At 43.0% G+C, this 10,282-nt stretch overlaps 1 long non-coding RNA gene across 1 annotated transcript in view; it reads left to right on the top strand.

Annotated features, from left to right (window-relative positions):
- The window catches only part of LOC128593115 (uncharacterized), a 113,182-nt gene extending 102,920 nt beyond the window's left edge, over nt 1-10,262 (top strand). The window contains exon 2 of the long non-coding RNA XR_008382261.1: nt 10,134-10,262. This is a non-coding gene — a long non-coding RNA (uncharacterized LOC128593115). The remainder of the gene's footprint in view (nt 1-10,133) is intronic.
- The last annotated feature ends 20 nt before the right edge of the window (nt 10,263-10,282 follow it).

Genomic DNA, 10,282 nt, shown 5'->3' on the forward strand with positions numbered 1-10,282 from the left:
TTATTAATCTAATCCTTAGTTCATGATGCATTCTTAACCCTAAGCCATGATGGATCTATTTGTTATGTTTATTTTATTACTTGGTCTATTTATTTTAAGTGTAATCACCAGCTACGAGAAAGTTTATTGGTCAAATACAAAATTAGGGAAAATACTTCCTGCAAGACTGCCCTCGCTTCTGACACCAATTGCAAGGTCAGGGGCTTCTTCAGACCACCCTCAATTTCAATATTTCACTGAAAGGACTCACAAAATTTACTGAAACCTGTGATACTCACAGTTACAATTTATTACAGAGAATGAATACACATGAAAGTCAGCCCAGAGAAGCCGTGCATAGGGCAGAACCAGGGAGAATCCAGACACAAGGCTTCTGTTGCCCTCTCCTTGTGGAGTTGTGACTGGTGTTACTTCCCATCCATGATGAGTGACAGTACGCATGGAGTATCACCAACCAGGAAGGTCATCTGAGCCTCAGTGTCTTGAGTTTTTATTGGAACTCGATCACACGCTGTCCTCATGGCTGACCTTTAGTCCACAGCCCTTTATGGAGGTCGGGAAAGTACCTTTAGTCACTAGTTCCTCAGCAGCCACATGACCCAAAGCCCACACTGTTCCTTAAGCCACATTGCCCAAAGCCCACATTATAAATGCCATTTAACTAACAACTGTCCAGTGGCCAAAGTCCCCAGTCAAACAGGCACACTCACATGAGACAGCACATTCCAGAGGCCTAGAGATCACCTCTCAGTACCCAGGGGCACAGGCCAGACCTCAGTTTGATTGAGGTTAAATTTTCCCTCCACACTAGCAAACCCCTGTAGAACCTAAGAACAGGTTTTTGAATCAGGATTTTCATGTTATTTCTGCCATTTTTTTAGGTATGTAATCTTAGGCAAGTGACTTATACTCTGAGCCTCAGTATCCTTGTCTTTGAAATGGGTCATCATCTCCTGCTTGTTACTGGTGCACAGAGCATCACTGGTGTCAACGCAAAGTAAGCATCATGACCTGTCTCTGCTGTGTCTTGAGGGGGTGCTGGGCCCCCAGGAGGTCTCAGAGGCTTTGCAGTCAAGAGGATGGCTGAGTTGTACAGTGTCCCAGGGGCTGTGAAACCACCTTGGAAGGAAATCCAGTGCACGACTACCTGGAGGCTTGTTAGTTTACGAACAAGCCAGAAGCTTCAGCTTTCTTTTCATTCAGCCACACCTCCCTGAGTGCCTCAGTTCCAGAAGGGTGTTTTTCTGACTTGGTGGAGATTGTTCTCTGTCAGTAGACTTGAGCCATCTCATCTCCCAGCAGGACCGAAGGAGGCCTCCTTGAGCTATTGCTGGCCCTTTGCATTGTGGTGTATAGCGGAGCTTGTGAGAGTGTGTGTGACTAGACAGCTGGCAGCCTTCCCTGTGGGCTATGGAAGGAAGATTCTGCGTTTCCCCACCATGCCTCTTGAGAGTTACTCATCCAAAAAGTACTGTGGAAAAGCAGGCAAAGTGGAGCAAGGAACCATTCCACTTAACCCCTACCTAGAAAGGCCAAGCTTGAGTTTAGCATCTGACCTTTCTATTTATTCTCTTTGTGTGTTGATTTGCTTTTATGATTGTTTTGATGGGAATGGGGGTCCATGCATCGGGAACTATTATAAACATAATCTCTTCTATCAGGCGAAAAAAGAAAATGAATTCTCAAACACCCATCACTTTCTCATTGGTGTAAATCATAGATGTGAGGGAAAAAAATGTTTGAAAGGATTGATAGCTTGAAGGTGTTGTTATGGATTTCATCATGGAGCCAGGAGAGATCAGCAACAGATAAGTGTGGTAAATTGCTGGGAATTCAGGAGGACACATTTGTTGACCTGTAGTGAAGGTGTGTGCATTACACCAGGCATTACGCGTGTTAATTCCTCCCCATTGTTTGGGCAGAGATGTTAACTACAAGATGACACACTTAAAATTCTTGCCTTCTGAAACTGGGGTACATGTATAATTTAGAGTAAAATAAAAATTACATAAAAAGAAAATAAAAAGATCACATAGTCAGCTTGGCGTAAAGTCAGGTTTTGAACCTGTGCCTACTCTTTCAACAACTCTGAGCCCTTAGTAGTAGTAGTCGTAATATCAATACATTATTTTTCTGTCACTATTAGTGATATTAATGTTTTATCTAGATATTTTAAATATGCTGATGGATGTGAATGCTTCATGAATTCTCTAATTAGATATATCATGGTGGCAAGAACATTTGAGATTCAAAAGTGTCAAGTTCTCATCCTCTGACCCCAGTTCCAACTGTGTTACCTTGGCGGATTCTTTTCATCTTCTCTTATCTGTCCCAGGTGTGAGGTAATTCAGAAGGCCAGCTCCTTTTGCCTTGGGATAATTTACTCTGGACCAGCATGAGAACCCGAGTCCAGGCAGCGTGGACAGCGCCTATGTCCTTCATCTGACATAAGTGGTAGATAAGCAGACACTGGAGTGCCCCGGGGTAGCTAATCTGGCAGGCGCTGCAATTTCAAGCAGAAAGGTATTTGCTTCTGCATCGAACCAGGAAAGGTCTTGACAGAAGGCATTTCCAGCTTTTCTTAAAAACTCCAACTCAACCTCTGTTGGACAATTCATTTGGGACCAGTTTGGATCCAGATGGTTATTTTTCCATCTTGAGCCTTTCCAGGAATTCCAGCACGGGCAGGCCGCCAGGGGACACAGGCTATGCAGACACTGCAGCCGCATTTTCCGTGTTGAGCGGCTTCTAGGGATCGCTCAGCCCAGCCACAGCCTTGCCCCTCCTCTTCATTCAGGCCCATCCTCCAGCACTCTGATGTGTGCTGTGCACCATTCAGGGCACCCTGGCCCACATGACAGCTCTCCTGATGTTTCTCTGGAGTGGCAAAACCCACTCAAAACACCCCTAGTACTCAACTATCAACGCGATGATGAGGAACAGCAGTGGCAGAAGCCAGGAATCTAAGACAAGCTTTACCCAGGTCTTGATGAAGCCTGTCCCTCCATTATGGTGCAGGTAGCAGCAAGTATTGAATGCCCATTTAGGGCTAAGGGAGACAGCAGTTTAGCCACGTGCCAGGAGGATGCAGTCAGCAGCCAGTGCAGCTGTGAGGAATCCCTTCCAGCCACCCCTCCAAGGCCTTTAATCAGAAGAATCACTCTGCCTGGGATGCAGAGCCGCCCGGGCCAGCGAGTGCTCAAATGGAACTGTATTATTTTGGCTGGATTTAAATGTTTTAAGCATAGTTATATTCCCTGCCAAAAAAAAGTCTATAGATGAATAGAGCCTAAAAATACTATTATTCATGGCGCTGATAATGTACACAGTGGGGCTTTCTTTTCCCGCCTTTCCTTAACCCACTGAAATCCCACCTCCCTGCCGCTGGCCTCCCCAGCAAGGCCTTGCCTGAAAGGAAAAGGAAGTAAGCTTGCTATGAGCTGCTGGCTGCCACACCTCAGGGAGCCTTTGCTTGGTGCAGACTTGAACTTGATTTTTGTGACACTAGAGGGAGAAAGAGCTTGTTCAGAAAGCATGTTAGTGCTCACAGCTCTCCACGTCCAGTCCACACTGTACAGGAGGCTCCCTCTACAGTCTTAGCTCTCCTGCAGCTTGGATCACACAACTGGGTGAATGGACTTGAGCTGGGGTGCTGGGCCTGGGATCTCTGGCTGGGTTGCCTATAAAGTACTAACATCCTGACCTCTCTTCCTTAGTCATGGATCAGTCTCTCCCTAAGTGACACTTAATGCCACAGTATTGGCTAGACCAAGAGAGTAATTCCCAATGCTAATTCTCCCCTCTCCTCTGATTGTGGCCTTAGGCAAGCCTCAGTGTTCCCATTTGAAAAATGAAGGTAATACACATTTCACAAGTTTGTTGTGAGGAATGCAGGAGATGTTTAAATAAGGTTCTCAGCATGCAGTAAATGATCAATAAATGAAAAGTTGTTGGATTCATTTCTTCAGGCCACCTTAATACATCACCTCAAATTCTGATGGCTTTGAACAACAGAAATCTATTCTCTCATGTCTCTGGAGGCTTGCAGTTCAAAATCAAGATGTCAGCACAGCTGTGCTCCCTCCAAAAGCTCTAGAGGAAACGCCTTCCTTGCCTCTTCCAACTTCTGGTGGCTTGGGACTGCATAGTTCCAATCTGGCCACCTCTGCCTTCATATGGTCTTCTCTCATTCTCTCAAACTCTTCTCTGCCTTTTTCTTATAAAGAAGGACACTTGTCTCTGAATTTAGGGCCCACCTGTTAATATGGAATGATCCCAGAACCCCTGGGGACATCTGCAAAGACCCTTTTTCCAGATAAAGTCACATCCCCAGGTTCCAGGTAGATATAATTTTGGAGGATCCACCATTCAACTATCTTATTTTATTGATGACATTAATAAATGTCATTAAGATATATATTCATCTATTCTTTATGTCCTCAGTCAATTGTGTATACGTTTTCAGGGGTTCAGAGCTGAGAAGGGAAACCCAAATGGTTGGGGTGAGGCGCTCAGACACTGTGCTCGGCAAAGTTATGCCAGGTCTTAGCTCACCTCTCAGGTGGTTTCTGAGCTGGATGGATCCAATCCCTTCAGGAACCTCCTCATTTTGGACCAGGAGGCCTGCCTGGTGATGCTCCAGGCTAGACACAGAAGAGAAAGTCAATAATCCTTTTCCATTGTAGACACTTCAAGAAGAAATCGTGGAAGTAGTCCAGGTTTACAAGCAAGACACCTTGACACAGGATGGAGCCACAGTCTCAGAATATTCATAATGGGAAAAAATGTATAGTAGGTGAAATATCCAACCAGGGGAGGGTACCTGGGCCACCAGTTACGTTGGAGAATCTACCTTGATACGGGGATTCTACCCTGATACGGGGATTCCTGCCACCTTAGGAGCCCAGCCCATTTTTAACAATTCTGACTGCTTCTTCTGTCCTTAGACTACACACTCTCAATTGCCTCAGCTGTTACTTGCCTTCCTTGGATCTAGACCTCCTGTTAACCTGACTCCACACCGGACATGCCCCATTTTACCAGTGTTCCTTTGCAGCCCTATTTTAACTGTGACTTTACCAGTGCCGTCTGTGGTTAACAGTATTTATTCCCTTATTCTGAACATTGTATTTTTTAAATGACGCTTATAATTACTCCAATTTTTAGGAACCTACCAACCCGTTGCTTCATTTAAGTATATAGTAAAAAGAAAATTCTTGGGCTCTTTTCATTTAAACCATTCTTAAGCCAGATCTCTTCAACCCTGCTACTAGTCTAATTGAGCTGTTGAAACCAAGGGCATGCATTTACATTTATTCTCATTAATCTTAATTTTCCTGGTTCTGTGCCATCACTTCCAGCTTCTAAGGATACATTTAAAAATTAACTGCAACATATTAAGCATCCCTTCCAGCCTTCTGTTACCTCTAGATATGAACCAAAACATCCATAAAATGTTGAACTGAACAGAGCTGAAATGGAGTTCTGGCATACCATTTGCTTCCTGCTGGCATCAAACAATTAAGGTCCATTGTACATACTAGAAACAAAATAGTGTTTGATAAATGAATGTGTGATCCACTTTGGGGAAGAGGAGCTTGCTTGTTCAGTCAACCATAAAGTTATCTATCATCCAACCTACCTTTCTCCATCCTGGATACTCCAAGAATGTGAGTTTGGGGCCCATTTTTAATACTGAACCAAAATGAAACACTTTTTGCACAAGTCTTCCAGTGTAGTTATATAACAAAACTGGAAAGAGATTGGTGCATCAAGACTTTGAGAATCCTTGCTGTATATTGCCTTCACATCCAAGTATTCTGTCTGCTAAATGGTCATATATGTACTTTTTCCAGTCCTTGAACAGACTTATCAGTCTATTTTTCCTCCTATTTAAAGATGCCACTATGTTCCCATTTATGCACAGAGACATACATTCCAGGTAGTTGTGGGTTCACTCAAATTGAGAAACAGGATTGAGGATGTAAGTTTAAAAATTTTAATTTATTGCCATAGCCTTGGAATGCATTCATAGGGCTCCATATGTCAAATTCTAGGAGTGTCTTCCATTCTGAGCCATTGGCTGTTATTTACAGGGCTTAAGGTCAGTGGGCATATATTCCTATATCTCTAGCACAGAAGCATCTCATTTTCCTATCACTTCTCAAACAGTCTGAATCCATGGTAATAGCAAAAGGATTTTTGAAACTAAATTATAGCAAAAATATAAGTGCAGGGCTTACTTTGTTAAATTTTGTTTTTCCTCCCACAGATGATTTGAGTTATATATAAAATTCATAATAGTCTTTTTAAAGAATGTTTCTCTATGGTTGTGTGAAAAATCAGAAGAAAAGGAGCATCTGTTATTTAGAGCTATATTGTGTTTAAATGACCCCAGAGGAGCCAGTTGAGCTACAACCTAAGTATTAGCTATTTATCTTCAAGGCTGCATCAACTCTCTGTTGACATACAGCACCTAGTCTGGTTTCCCATTGCCTACTCCATTAGAAAGACTTTAAAAGTAGGGAATTTAATCTCACACCAGAGTTTTCCATACCTTACAGTGTGTACAAATTATCTGAGGATCTTGTTAAAATGCGGATTCTGAATAGGAGGTCTAAGGTGTGGCCTAAGTCTGCATTTCCAACAAGCTTCCAGGGGGTGGTGGTGTTACTGGTCTGAAGACCTCAATTTGACTATCAAGTCCTACCTTTGGGCTAAATATTAAAATACTGATTGATAAGTAGAAATAAATGTTGATTTAAAGATGCTTAAGATGAATATATTCAGAACAATGATTATCAGTCAAACCATAGCTGGTAAACCTAAATACATTTGTCTTGATTCATGCATTGACTCCCCCTCCACTTTCCTTTTTCCAGTAATAATAATGTGATCTGCATATGTGGTTCTTTAGAAGCTTAGTATTTATATTACTATGCACAGCCCCACGTTTCAAAGAAATCTTTCTGTTGTGACAGGTGCTTCCGCAGGTGAACTCCTTGGGGATCCCTGAGAAAGCAATTCAGAACACATAAAGAGAGCCTAAAAGCAGAAATCTCAGTCCTTTTTCTTACCTTTGTCCTCTTCCTTCGATTTCCTACTCTACTTTTCCACCTTCACAAGTTACCCCTCGGTTCTTTTCATTCCATGGGTAATTATCCAAAATACCGGTGCATATTGACGCCCTCTGGTGGTTCACTGAAAGCACAGCAAGACCTAAAACCTACCTTCCTGTTTCCCCCTGATGTAGACGAACATACAGAAAGCTAATAGGGCGCAGCGAAGGGACACACACCCCTAAATTAGAGAGTCCTTTCTCCTCCGTACTGCGCTGGTAAATAGTCCTTCTAAATGTAGAAGGAGGAATTTTTACCAGTTTGTCCCCAGGTTGCTCCAGCTTCTATGTTAATCTTTGTATCCTTGATTTTCCAGAGCTTAGCATCTCTGGAAAAGATGCTGTTTATCAACGGATAACTTTTCAGAAGAATGAATTTGAATTTGTGTTTAAGGCCAAGTATGTCTTAGTGGTCCGTTAGCAGAAGACCAGCCAGTGTCTCTCAAGCAAACAATATGACCCTGAACTATTGAGAATGAAGCCAGCACTCTTTTTAAAATTTACTAAAGCTGGGCTCTTTGAGAAGTACTTTCAGAGGAGTTTTCTAGTTTTGTATATTGTGCATTCAATTGTACAGAAAATTTTATATTTGCATTGCTAATGGACCTCTTCCTGAATGTGTTTGACATTTTAGTTGGCTTTGAAAGGACTTTTATGCTGCTGCTTTTTCTTCCCTAGAGCTGCCTTGGGCTAATTAACCTATTCCCTCACCGGCTGGGCCTACTATATGCAAATATTCTCATTTCAGATTCTGACATATCACTCTTGCATGAACACCCCTAATGAAATCCTGTGGGGGTTTATTGGATCAGCGCTGCAATAGAACCAGCAGGGGGCGCCTGGACCAGTTCTGTTTGAGTAACTCTCAGGAGTGAATTTTCCTTGCTAGTTGGCATGGCAATATGGGGGTTCTTGTAGTTCCTTTCTCCCCCCCACTCCAACCCCCCCCAATCAAAATTCACTGCAACCTCAAACTCCTGTGGTCAAGTGATTCTCCTGCCTCAGCCTCCCAAATAGCTGGGACTACAGGCATGTGCAACATTGCCCTACTACGTTTGCTACTTTTAGTAGAGAGGTCTTGTTCTTGATCAGCTGGTTGAACTCCCAGTCTCCAATGATTCTCCTGCCTTGGCCTCTCAAAGTGCTAGGATTAAAGGCATGAGCCACTGTGCCTGGCCTAGTTCTCTTTCTTCAGAGTAACCCTCGAAATGTAAAGAGAAAAGAAAAGTATCGGTACTTTTCGGGCAGCCAAAATTGGCAACGTTTTTTGATATTTTTGTAGCTTAATTTGATTTAAAAATATTGGGTATAAATTGTGTGCTGATTTGACACTTACAAAAGCCCTTTCCTTATTCCTTGGTGTTTGATTTCTTCAGTATTAATGTTTTATGTCTTTTTATTTTTTTGTTCCCAGGCCTGTCCTTAAGTGCCTCTCTTGTCGTATAAGAAATCCTATTCTTATTGAAAAGTCCTTGGATGTTGAGACACCAAATTTCTAAACTTCCAACCTTCCTATATACTTTGTCAAAATCATTAAAGATGGAGAACTTTCTTCTGTGTCATTTGTCATTTCATTGTGATGTTTGTTGATGACGTTGAAGCATAACCAAATCATTTTTCTCCCTGCTCCCCCAAAGTCATAAATTAAGGGGAGTAGAGGAGAGAAGAGGTGTTATGTTACAATAGGGATCTCACCATTTCATGGGTTGCCCCCGTACTGTGTTTGTTTTAAAACTGATCATTCAGAAGGTCTGAGTATGAGAAATGCCAAAACTTGAGGACTTGGGACCCCCACAGCGCAATCTCACAGCTCTCAGGATCCCAGCACGTTACATTGCTCACATCTGCTCACATCTATGAGGGTACCCTCTCCTATAGGGGCACCCTCTCTGCTGCTTATTATCGTGATTCACTGATGTTCTTGACAGCTGGGCATTGGGTTTCCCACACAGTAGTTGTAACATGGAGTTCAGTGATTACTAAGAAACTGAGATAACTGGCCATAAGAACCAGGATCACTATTTGTATGTCCAGGTTTGAACACACAGGTCTGATCTGTCTGAAAGTGGTGTTAATGGTAAGTTGGCCCTTTCTAAGGAGGAAGGGAGGGGATGGTATGAAGGAAAAAGTCAAAAACAACAGGGACAAAGCAGGTGTGTTACTCCTGCTAAGGAAACTTTCGATGCATCGGCCCTATTATTGTCGTGTATTTGGGTTTTTGTAACCATAATCTAATTCATTTTTAACTGTCTCATTCTGTAAGCATATGAGTGACTGTACTGGGAATTCTTTGGAAACTCGTTGAGAAGAGGATTATTTTTGGCTGCCTCTATGGAATTGAAGTGTGTGTGTGTGTGTGTGTGTGTGTGTGTGTGTGTGTGTGTGTGTATTAAGGAACAGGGAGTCATTATAAAATCAGTATAAACCCAGAGCCAGGTGGAACCCTTGAGAGTAGTGTCTCTGGCATATGAGGATTCAGAAATAACATACAGGGATGCACAGGACTTTAGCTCCTAACTTCTTCTCAGTGCCTGGCGCTGAGGGCACGGTCCAGCTGGTGTCATTGTCCACTCCACCTATTGGCTTCATTTGCTTTTGCAGCCAGATGAAAGAAAATAAGAGGAATGGAACCAGCATGAGAGAAAAGAAAAACTAAGAAATGCATTATCTGTAGTCTAATAAAATGGCGAGGGTGAGGGGGTGGAGGAGAGCAGAGGGTATAGTGAGTGTCTCAGGGGAGTGGTTAATGCCATAAAAAGTATATGCTTTTAAAGTTTTAAAGTGTGCTCACTGTCACAATAGTCTTCCTTCAGAGGTGGCAGCCTACATGCCTAGTGTTTTATCTGCTGCAATGTGAGGCTGTAACTGGGTTTTGGATGCCACCTAGAATCCGGAGGCCTAGTGTTAATCTCGCTGAGGGTGTGTTTTCCTGGTGCTGATGTTTTGATTTCCTTTCCCTCCTTCCCTTCCTCCTCCCTTCCTCTTCCCTCTGCCACTGCCCTCTTCTTTTCCCCAGAATCCAGAGCTGCTGTTGGCGGATTGTACCCACGGGGAGATGATTCCTCATGAAGAGCCTGGATCCCCTACAGAAATCAAATGTGACTTTCCATTTATCAGACTAAAATCAGAGCCAGCCAAACAGTGAAACAGTCACCGTGGAGGGGG

The sequence above is a fragment of the Nycticebus coucang genome, chromosome 9 (genome assembly GCF_027406575.1).
Source record: "Nycticebus coucang isolate mNycCou1 chromosome 9, mNycCou1.pri, whole genome shotgun sequence".
In the NCBI taxonomy this organism is placed as follows: domain Eukaryota; kingdom Metazoa; phylum Chordata; class Mammalia; order Primates; family Lorisidae; genus Nycticebus; species Nycticebus coucang.